General features: G+C 46.9%; 1 protein-coding gene across 2 annotated transcripts in view; it reads left to right on the forward strand.

The window, feature by feature from the left end:
* Window positions 1-12,025, forward strand: part of KCNA2 (potassium voltage-gated channel subfamily A member 2) — a 40,267-nt gene that overhangs the window by 14,422 nt on the left and 13,820 nt on the right. The window lies entirely within an intron of this gene.

Here is a 12,025-nt window from a genome sequence, read left to right on the forward strand (position 1 = left end):
AGATTGGGGGATGGGGCTCTCCAGGGTTGAAGATCAAAGGCAATATACCCCTGGGACACGTTTCACTGCAGTTGCCCTATCCTCTGATCCTCCCCCTCTGAGGGCCTGGAATCAATCATATTCTCTCTTTAGCTCACTTTGGTCTCTGCTCCCCAAAGAAGGATGTGGTCCTCCAGCCATACAGGGCTCCTCCCAGGAGAAGCTGTTGGTATTCCTGCTTGTGTACACATGTGCATGCATACACACATGCACAAGCATACACACACACTGTCTGATTCCTCTGAGGGGGATTCTGGTGCTTAGCTGGATCCCCCAGCATCCTGATGGCTGGAAAGCAGTCAGGGGTGTGATGACCTTAACCTTAGACAGCAGCCAGCACATCCATCCACACCCCACGCACATGCCCATGACTTCCTAGTTCCTCTCAGTCTCTGCCCCAGCAGAACAGATGCACTGAAACCACAGGTGCCCCCCCTTCCACCCTCCCCACCTGTCACAAGAGTCTGTTTTCAGCTGCACGTTTTGAGGTGACATGAGGGAGGGTGGAATGAGATGAAGAGAGAAGCCTTTGGGACCTCCGCAGGATTCCTTACACAGAAGGCTTTTACCCTCAGGGGGGTGGGTACCTGCAGAGTGTCCTGGGCTTCCGTATGGATGTGGCTCCTTACCTCAAATATCTGGGAGACTGACTTAGCTTCCCAGGGATCCCCCATCCTCCTGCTACAGTCTTCTCACAGACAGTACTCCTGTTCTAAGTGCAGAGCAATGGGCACTGCGGGTAGTTCTGTCTCCCCACCACCTACATGAAAGGGAGACATCAAGGGGTCTAGGTGCATGGGAGCCATGGCAGGTCTGCTGTCTCTGTTTGGGGCATGAGTGTGGGGGACAGTTCAAGCAGATGCCACTCATGCCACCAGAGGTCAGCCGGTGTACCTGGTGTGAGCACAGGCCTATCCATTCCCCACCACAGGGGCTTGAGTACAGGCACTTATGGCAGGGGCTGAGTGCCAGAGCCCATCCTGTCCTAGGGCAGGAAGAGCAAAGTGGCATGGAAATGGCTGAGCCCCAAAATGCACCTGAGAGAAAGAGAAGCCACTGGAGTCCAATTCCAGCCTGTGACCCTGGGCAAACTATTTAATTCTCTTTGAGCCTCAAGTTCCTCTTCTCTACAAAAGGAATCCTGATACCTACCTAATCTCATGAAGATTGAGTGCCTGGCACACAATGAAAGTCCAATAAGTGTGCGTATGCACAAGCGTGTGCACGCAAGCATGCATGTACGCACACGTGCGTGCACACACACACACACACACACACTGAATGCATCCTCTCTCTCTCTCTCTCTCTCTCTCTCTCTCTCTCTCTCTCTCTCTCTCTCTCTCTCTCTCTCTCTCTCTCTCTGTCTGTCTCTCGGATCCCCATGTGAAAAGATGCAAGTCAGACAGCTACTCAGAAATCTGAGCTGCAGAAATTGAAGGATGTTCAACGATGCCTGGTCCAAGATCTCTGAATCTGGGCTGAGGTCTACAAGAACTAACTTCAGAGAGTCTATGAAACTCCTGAAGTGATATCTAACACCTCACATGGTACAGTCATTTTTTCCAGTGGAGGCTGGTGCTTCATGTCAAGTAAGGCAAATTTTAATTTTCCCAGAGTCATTTTCATGCATCCACTCCAAAAATCATACCCAAAATATTCAACAAACACTTTTGTTGATATTCTGCTCTGGTAGATCTTCCCACAAAGAGGGAAACAGAAATTCACCCACCCAGGAAGATGGAGGGGTGCAGAGCTAGACCCGCTCTTAGCTCAGGACAGCTCCTGAATCTACTGCCTCTGCTAAAGCTGTGTTATCCTCAGGACTCAGAACCCAGAGCTGCCATATAGCAGTTGAAAATGGGCCACATCTGCTGAGAAATTCGTGCTATTTAAATTATATAAATATGCCAAGTCTATCTACCTTGGACCCTAGGACTGCGGCATTCCTCAATCTGCCTGCTCTGAAATTATTCCTTTTGTTTGTTTTGTTTGGGGGCCACATCTAGCAGTGCTCATGGCTTATGCCTATGTCTGTAATGCAGGGCCATGTGCAGTGCTAGGATTGAAATGCTGTACTGTCTTTCCGGACCCTGATTATTCTTGTTTTTTTCCACTTTAGCCACAGCCACCTACCCACCCCTCCCTGCCCACTCCACTGGGGTCAGTAAACACATCCTTGAAACCATTGCTTTTCAGGAAAAAAATCAAGGCTCTTCGGTCTGAGCCTATTCCAGCCTCAACAGGAACCAGGGCACCAGGCTTTCTGGTTTTCAGTCAAATTTGAAGAAGAGGCTTCCATAGTCATATCTTCCTTTACTGAGGGAAGTCTGTCTCTCTGTCCCATGTCTGTGCTGATGGGGGATTCACACTGTTTCACTCACCATCTGGGGAGCCCCCAACAGCTGTGTGAGAAGCAAACCCACAACAAGGTTGTGGTGCTTTGTCTCTGCCCACTTCAACTGGGCACCTGTATGGGTCCTGTTACTCAGAATCCCTAGCCTCTGACATAGTGCTCAGTACAAGAAGTGTTTGCTGAGTGCAGAACTATCCACATCACACATTCACAAGACAATTGTGTCACTGGCACAGCAAATAATGCCCTTGGTGTAGGACTCTCCAGCTAACCCCTATATTTCTCTCCAGTGCAAGAGACCTCAGATCTCCACTCTTGGGGCCAGAGATGGTAGAGATGGGTAGAGATGAACAGTCACTTGAGTCAAATGATCCACAGACAAAGTGCCACAGCTTCGCTGATGCCCTGTCCAGCAAACACTCTGGCAGATCCTGGGGAAATTGGCCTCCAAGGCCTGCCCATACACCAGCCCCAGGGCCTAACCCATCCCACACCCTAGAGACTAGAGTCTAGTTTCTTAAATTGTGGGTCACAACCTTATATGGAGTCTTATAACTTTTAAAACATTTGCTTGGAGGGGCTGGAACGATAGCACAGCGGGTAGGACATTTGCCTTGCACGTGGGCCGACCCAGGTTCGATTCCAGTATTTCATATGGTCCCCTGAGCCACGCCAGGGGTGGTTCCTGAGTGCAGAACCAGGAATGACCTCTGTGCATTGCCAGGTGTGACCCAAAAAAGAAAAAAACAATTTGCCTGGAAATAAATTTCTTGTCAACCATGGTGAGTTAATAAGAAAGAAAGAAAGAAAGAAAGAAAGAAAGAAAGAAAGAAAGAAAGAAAGAAAAGAAAGAAAGAAAGAAAGAAAGAAAGAAAGAAAGAAAGAAAGAAAGAAAGAAAGAAGAAGAAAGAGAGAAAGAAAGAAAGAAAGAAAGAAAGAAAGAAGAAGGGAGGGACAGAGGGAGGAGGGAGAGGAAGGAGGGAAGGAAAGAAAGAAAGAAAGAAAGAAAGAAAGAAAGAAAGAAAGAAAGAAAAGAAAGAAAGAAAGAAAGAAAGAAGAAAGAAAGAAAGAAAGAAAGAAAGAAAGAAAGAAGAAAGAAAGAAAGAAGGAAGGAAGGAAGAAGAAAGAAGAAAAGGAAGGAAGAAGGGAGGAACAGAGGGAAGAGGAAGGAAGGAAGGAAGGAAGGAAGGAAGGAAGGAAGGAAGGAAGGAAGGAAGGAAGGAAGGAAGGAAGGGAGGAAGGAAGGGAGGGAGGAAGGAAGGGAGGGAGGGAGGGGGAGGGAGGGGGGAGGGAGGGAGGGGGGGAGGAAGGGAAGAAAGAAAGAAAGAAAGAAAGAAAGAAAGAAAGAAAGAAAGAAAGAAAGAAAAGAAAGAAAGAAAGAAAGAAAGAGAGAGAGAGAAAGAGAGAAAGAGGGAGGGAGGGAAGAGAGAGAGAAAGAAAGAAAAAGAAAGAAAGAAAGAAAGAAAGAAAGAAAGAAAGAAAAGAAAAGAAAGAAAGAAAGAAAGAAAGAAAGAAAGAAAGAAAGAAAGAAAGAGAGAAAGAGAGAAAGAGGGAGGGAGGGAGAGAGAGAGAAAGAGAAAGAAAGAAGAAAGAAAGAAAGAAAGAAAGAAAGAAAGAAAGAAAGAAAGAAAGAAAGAAAGAAAGAAAGAAAGAAAGAAAGAAAGAAAGAAAGAAAGAAAGAGAAGAAAGACAGAAAGAAAGAAGAAAGGGAGGGACAGAGGGAGGAGGAAGGAAGAAGGAAGGAAGGAAGGAAGGAAGGAAGGAAGGAAGGAAGGAAGGAAGGAAGGAAGGAAGGAAGGAAGGAAGGAAGGAAGGAAGGGAAGGAAGAAAGAGAGAGAAAGAAGAATTTCTTAGGCTGGGTAATACGTACCAGTGGTTAGGGCTTATGTGCTCTTAACAAGAGAGTTTGTATTTCTCATTTTTCTTTTGGGAGGCCTTACCTGACAGAATTTCAGTGACCATGTGGCACCGACAATAAAACCTGGCACCTCTGTATACAAAAAAATTCACTTCAAGGGCTGGAGTGATAGCACAGCAGGTAGGGCATTTGCCTTGCACGAGGCCCACCGAGGTTCAAATCCCAGCATCCCATATGGTCCCCTGAGCACGGCCAGGGGTAATTCCTTTGTGCATGAGCCAGGAGTAACCCCTGTGCATCGCTGGGTGTGACCCCAAAAAGCAAAAAAAAAAAAAAAAAAAAATCACTTCAAGCCATCTTCCTGGACCAGGGGACCTGACTTTTCCAACCTTGTTTTTCTGTCTCAGATTTATATTGAAATGTCTACCTCATGGGGTTTTGTCATAAATTTCACATTTGTACCAAATATATGTTTAAGATATATACTTCATAGAGAGGGTAAATGAAATAAAATAAATAATTGCATAATACAGAATTGTGTGATATAATTATAAATTAAATGGAGAAATCCATTATTATACAGGTAATATAGAAAGGATCTCTATTGAGAGCAAGGTACCTAATGCACTGATGAGTGCTTAACATACATTGTGTCATTTAGTTATTATATATATTTTAAAAATTAGGAAATGGAAAGTCAGATAGTCAGGTAATGAGCCCAAAGTCACCCAGCTGGAAGGTAGCAGAGCTTTTGTGAAGCCGAAGTCCATACTTTCCAAGAATCTGTCATCATCAGAGTGGGATCATCACCCCAGCACTTTTCTCCCTCACCAAGGTTCAGAATCTGTCTTCAAAAGTCTTGCTGCAGCCAAAGCAGGAACATTGCCATTGCCTGGGGATCCCAGGCAAGCAGGAAGCCCGTCTTCTCTCTCAGCCCTGTCCTACTGGGCCTTGGAGGTGATGTCAAGGGTCAATAGGAAGAAGGATGGCAGCAAGCCCAAGAGCGTCTCCTCCCCATTTCAGCCCCTACTTCCCTAAGTATCGAAGGAGCCAGGTAACTGCCACCTCAACCCACTTACCCCACACCCTACACATTCAGGTCCTAGTAGGTGACAGACACCTAAACCCAAACATCCCACATCTTGTGCATCCAGGTTCTGTCAGGTCACAATGATTTAATTCACACATTCCACAGCCCATACATCTAGGTCCTGGAAAGTAACAGACAACTAACCCACACCTCCCACACCCCCATGCATCAGGTCCTGTCAGGTAACAGACAGCTAACCCACACATCCCACACCTCATGCATCAGGTCCTGGCAGATAACAGACAGCAAACCCACACACCTTATATTCCATGCATCCAAGTCCTGGCAGGCCCATCATGCTTGTTTCATCAACCCTCTCCCCCCTTCACCCCAGCCCTGCACCCAAGATGCTTCAGTTGGTAGCTGGGTTATCATCTTCCTTCAAGTGTGAATAAAGGATCAGAACCACACTAGAAAACAAACATATGTGTGTGCATATGTCACACACACACACACACACACACACACACACACACACACACACAAATCTTTACCAAACCAAGACCTAGGACTTGCTTTCTCCTTTCACTCTAACCTCTGGCCTTGACCCTTGAAAGTAGAAAAGAAGAAAAACACCTGCCATAGAGACAGACAGCAGGTGGCGGGGGATGGGGGGTGGCGATGGGATGGAACCTGGGGACATTAGTGCTAGGAAATGTATACTGGTGGAGGGATGGATGTTGGAACATTGTATGACTGAAATTCAATCGTGAGCATTTTTGTAAGGGTCTATCTCACAGTGAGTCAATTAAAAAGTTTTAAAAAGAGAGAGGGAGAAAGTAATCAAATCAAGAAAAAGGTTTCCTTATACAGAGTGGTAAACATGCCAATCAAATAAATGATTCAAATCCAACTAAGATGTAAGTGACACCTGCCAAGTGTAGGCCTGTGCTGGGTGTTTTGTCTGTCTTATCTTTTGAGTCCTCCAGGTCATCATTGTCACAGTGGTTTCAAGTTTCAGATGAGGAGATTGAGGCTCAGAGAAGCAAAGTAATTGCCCCAATTCACACAGCTAAAGAGAAGCAAGCTTGGGACTCAGGCCCAAGGTCATTTTAAGCCATCAAAGCTTGATAGGCTTGATCGCTTGATAGCCTGGGCACCTCCAGGAACACACAGGATTGAAACCCCCTGGGGAATAACAGGAAGCTGAGGGATAGGAGGTGCAGTAGAATTGGATCACCCTCCTGGGGTATTTTTGTCAATGGGATTCACGAGCTGCAAGGTGTGAATGAGCAATTTGCTAAATTAAAAATTTCTGGAAAAGCTTTCCCTCTTTGGGCCTCAGCTCCCAAAAGAAAGGGGGAAAGCCTGGGGGTTATGCACTCTCTTTCCAACTCTTCTCTTCAATGGGCATTTTCAGGGTCCAGAAAGTGATTTAGGCAATGCTCACTATCCTTCCAGCATTGGGCCCAGTTTTCTTTACAAAGCAGAGGTGCAGGGTGGGAATCAATGTTTCCCCCAGGGTGGTCATGAGGGTGAAATGTGTGATGGAAGGTGCCCGGCACTCAGGGCTCCACAAACACAACCATCCACTCAGGGGTGAAGTTTCCTCTTGAGGCATGGAGCCCCAACTCTGGGTCAGGGGATTGTGGGGACTACCAGCACTGCTTTCAAGCTTCCTGAATCCCACCTTCCCTGTCTGTAAAATGAGGGTACACCCAACTTGGGAAGTTGTGGGGACTTACATAAAATGCCCATCAGAGAGCCTGACAGGACGGCAGTTAACATAAGGAGTGCTCCTAACTGCCCTTCCCTTCATGCAGGGCTCCTGCTCCCGGATCCCCTGAGAGGTCACAGCCCTGTGTCAGACTTGGGGCATCAGAGGGGAGCAGGATGCTGCGCTGTGTTCAAAGTCCCACGCTGGGGGCTGGAGCAATAGCACAGCAGATAGGGTGTTTGCCCTGCACGCTGCCGACCCAGGTTCGATTTCCAGCATCCCATATGGTCCCCTGAGCACCACCAGGAGTAATTCCTGAGTGCAGAGCCAGAAGTAACCCCTGTGCATCGCCGGGTGTGACCCCCCAAAAAAACAAACAAAGTCCCACCCTAATAGATAGTTATTCTTTCATGAGGGAAACGTGGGAGAAAAGCTGAAGCACCTTTGAGCCTGGAGCAACCCTGGGAATAGATCTCGATGAATGAATGATCCCAGTATTCCAAGAAAATGTTTAGAAGACACCTTCTCAGTGTCAAGCCCTGTTCTCAAATTTTATTCTGGTGACAGCTCTATGCACCAGAAACTAAAGGTCCCTGTTTTACCACCAAGGAAACAGAAATCAAAAGAGGCTTGCTTGACTTGAGGAGGATTTGAACCTTTCAAGCCAGGTTGTTTGGCTCTAAATTCTCTGCTTCAATCTCTTCACCTCATGCACAACCCAGACCTCAGGCAGTTTCTCATCCACTGGACCTCACAATTCTTCTATTGAACTTTCTGGACAGTTTGCTGTATAGGCACGATCATCCCAGGCCACCCTCCACATCTCACCCCTATCTACAGATGTGGAAGGTCCTTTCCAAGGACACCCAGCTTGGAACATAGAAAGAAACTTGTGTTGTTATCATGAGTGAGGAAGGGGTGGGGAGTTTAAGGGCAATAAAATCCCAGATTGCCCAGCCTCATGATCTTGGGGGTCAATTACACCCATTGCATTCTATTATGGAAGCGAGGATTAAGATCAGAACAGAGAGAGAGGTCCAGCAATTTGCTGGAGGTGGCATAGCAAATTTGTCATGCTAGTCTGCCCAGGTCCAACATGCTAACTGTACCACACAATTCAGAAGAACACCAGAGTTCCGGTATTTGGTAAGTCAGCAGCAACCAAAGTCAGCATGAATTAAACCCCTGTCGTGTTCCACCACCTCACTGAATTTTTGGAAGAAAACAAAGAACAGAATCCCCATCCTTATCTGGAAGTACACGAAGCTCAACAGGGCAGGACACCTGCTCTGTGGGGGTGAGAAGGAGGGGGGGTCCTCCTTTCTGCAGAATGGGCAGGAAATGTCCCTCGGGTATAATGATATCTAAGCAAAGACCTGGCAGAGAGAGGGGGGAAGAGCGTTCAGGCTCAGGGAACAGAAGCGAGAGCTGTGTGACCGAGGGCTGGAGCAGAGTGGGCCAGGCAGTAGTCAAGGATGAGACGGGAGATGTCCAAAAGGGCTTGGAGATCATGTCAGGACTTGCAGCTCCAGAAAGAACTCTGCATTCCAGCAGGGTAGGGTGAGAGGCTCAAAGGAGGGAGACTTGATAGGATATCTTGGGGTAGGGGTGGAGGGATTACACCAGCTGCTCTATTTAAAGGAAACCATAGCAGGAAAGGATGAAGACCAGGACCAGTTAGATGACTTTTGTAAAGATGAAAAGAGAGAACACGGCCCATGAAGGAATGGCAGGCTTTGGTGAGAAGTCGGATTCTACATACAGTACATATGCTAAACCCAAGTGTGCTAGGTATGAAGACGAAGCCAGTGGAGTGAACGTGTGGTGTGAGAACAGCAAAGTCTTGTAAGATGATTCCAAGATCTTGGCCTGACCATCTGGTCTAACAAAGCTGCCATTTCTCTCGATGAAGAATCTGTAAGAGCGATTTGAGTGTTCACTTACTTATTCAAGATGTTCATCTAAGGAGCCTTGCCTTCTAGAGTTTTCATTGTGGGTAGCTGATCACTGGAGGGAGCCAACAACTTTGCCAACAACCGAACCAATAAATCCCCTCTCACAGAACTCCACATGGCCTCCTCTCTTCCCTTGCCATAAACCATTGCCTTATCCAAGGCAAACTTCGGTCAGTCCAAGGATCCACGGGCCGGGGCCCAAGTAGGGTCAGAGCCGAGCAGGTGAGCCAGGCCTGGCTCTGATTTAATTATGAGATCAATCCAACCAGCTGCCCTGCCAGCAGGAGTGCCCTGGGCCTTCTCTTGGCCAGAGCACGGCCCAGCTCCCAAGCTTGTCAGAGGGAGTTAGCCTCACACCACACCCTGGGTCCCCTCCAGCAGGCTTATCAAGGCCATCCCACTGGTCTTCCAGAATCAAAGAAGAAACTAGTCTAGGCGAACACTCTCGTGGGATTTGGGTACAGAGCTCTGGGATGCAGAGCCTGCTAGGATTCGCACAGCTAGGACTCATGGGAAAGTGCATAATGGGTGGAGGATCTGACCTCTGGGCATCTAAGTCAACTACTGAATTGGGGTGAGGGAGCATCCAGAAGCAGAGACATCCAGAAACATCCAAACTGGGGGGTATGTACCCGGGGAAAGCTAAAGAAGCTACAGGATCAATTTTAAATGGCTGGAGCAATAGTAACATAGGTAGAGTGCCTTGCATGCGGCCGATTGGAGTTTGGTCCCAGCATCCCATATGGTCCCCTGAGTTTTGTCAGGACTGATTCCTGAGCACAGAGCCAGGAGTAATCCCTGAGCATCTGCAGTGTGGCCCAGAAACAAAACAGATTTAAACAACTCTGGTGCCTGGGTCAGGTTTCACCAACGGAGTTCCAGGCTCAGAGCTCCCTCTCACCATCTCTGACTTCCCCCAGATCTTCGTGCTAGACTTCATCTTGAAAGGTTGTTTTGGAAAAAAAAAAAAATAGTACACATTTAACACATATCCTTTTCTTTTAGTTTTATTCAATTTATTTATGTGAATTTTCAATATATAGCCATTAGATAAATATATAAACTTGATGGGATTTAATCATCCTCACCAAAATATTTTTGATACATCTGATTTTTAAAAATATTATAATGTATTTTTTAAATGAAAGTAAGTGCTAATACATTGCATTTGAATACAAACAAGGAGATGTATTGTAAGTAGGCTGCAATATTGACTTTTTATTAATAACCAGTCAGTTTCTAGTGAACTCAAGGAGTCTGGCTGGGGAGGGGTTCCCATAATCATCATTTGTCCTCTGTTTCTTGAGTTTTATGGCCTGGAAGTGACAAGGCTTACTCCTGGATCTGTGCTCAGTGGTCACTCTTGACAGTGTTCTAAAGACCATATTTGGTGCTAGGGATCAAACCAGGGTTAGCAGCATGCAAGACTAGCACCTCAATCTCTGTATGATCTTTCCAGTACATCTACATATGCATTTCAAAATTTTTATTAATTTCTTTTTTACAATAAATTGCTCTTTTACAAAAAAAAAAGGTTTTTGCTCCACTTCTCTAAAATGGGACCCCACACAGACCATACGGCGGACTCCCCTGGGTAAATTAATACTGACCCAGGGCCTCTGCCCAGAGCTCACCCCCACCACCACACCCACCCCAGCAAATAACTCACAGCTCTCATCCTATCCATTGTGAATCTGCACTAGAAGCTGAGGAGAACTGGCTCACCCATAAAGACAGAGCACCAGGAGCAGGAAGGCAATGGAGAGCTCGTCTAGCTCAGGTACAGGGGGATGGAAAGGCTGAGGCCCAACGGTGGAAAAGGACTTATTCAAGGGCTCAGGATAAGCAGTTGCTAGAAACTGGCTCACAGGCCAGTGCTGAGCACGTGACCCATCATTTATCCACAGACCCATGTGGTCCTCCTCCCCCAGCCTCCTCTCTCTCTCCAAAGACCCTCAATTCTTCCAGCAAGTCTCCCCAGCCCTCCTGAATCATCTCTCTTCCCCAGACTCCCCAGGCAGTGGCTGATGGAGCACTGGGCTGGGTGGTGTGGATCCAGGACTCCCCCACCCCAACCTATGCAGTACCACATGTCCCATGTGATCCCGGGTGCCACAAACCAGTGTGTGACCCTCCAGCATACACCACAGTGACGATGGCAACAACACAGGAACAAGGCAGACGGGAGGGGAAGGCAGGAGCCTCACCCCGCTGGAAAGCAGGTACACGAGCTCTGACTGGGCCCAGCCTGACTCTCCCCAGAAGCACGTTTGTTCCAAACTGCACCAGACTAGCAGAGTGGGACTTGAGGCAAGAAAGCTGCTCTTTTTTAAAAAAAAAATTTATTTTATTGAATCACCGTGAGATAGTTACAAGCTTTCATGTTGGGTTACAATCTCACAATGATCAAACACCCATCCTTCCACCAGTGCACATTCCCCACCACCGATACCCCGGGTATACCCCCTCTTTCCCTCCCTCCCCCTGCCTCCGTGGCAGACAATATTCCCCATACTCTCTCTCTACTTTTGGGCATTATAGCTTGCAACATAGACACTGAGAGGTCATCATGTTTGGTCCATTATCTACTTTAGGCATGCATCTCCCATCCTGACTAATTCCTCCAGCCATCACTTTCTTAGTGATCCCTTCTCTATTCCATCTGCCTCTCCTCTCCACTCATGAAGCAGTCTTCCAGCTATGGGGCAATCCTCCTGGCCTTGTATCTACTGTCTTGGGTGTCAGCCTCATGTGATGTTATTCTATACTCCACAAATGAGTGCAGTCCTTCTATGTCTGTCCCTCTCTTTCTGACTCATTTCACTTAGCATGATACTCTCCATGTCCGTTTGTAAGAAAATTTCATGATTTCATCTCTCCTAACAGCAGCATAGTATTCCATTGTGTAGATGTACCAAAGTTTCTTTAACCAGTCATCTGTTTTAGGGCACTTGGATTGTTTCCAGATTTTGGCTGCAATGAATATATAGGTACAGATGTCATTTCTACTGTGCTTTTTTTGCATCCTCGGGATATATTCCCAGAAGTGGTATTGTGAGGTCATATGGAAGCT

The sequence above is a fragment of the Sorex araneus genome, chromosome 5 (genome assembly GCF_027595985.1).
Source record: "Sorex araneus isolate mSorAra2 chromosome 5, mSorAra2.pri, whole genome shotgun sequence".
NCBI classification, from domain to species: domain Eukaryota; kingdom Metazoa; phylum Chordata; class Mammalia; order Eulipotyphla; family Soricidae; genus Sorex; species Sorex araneus.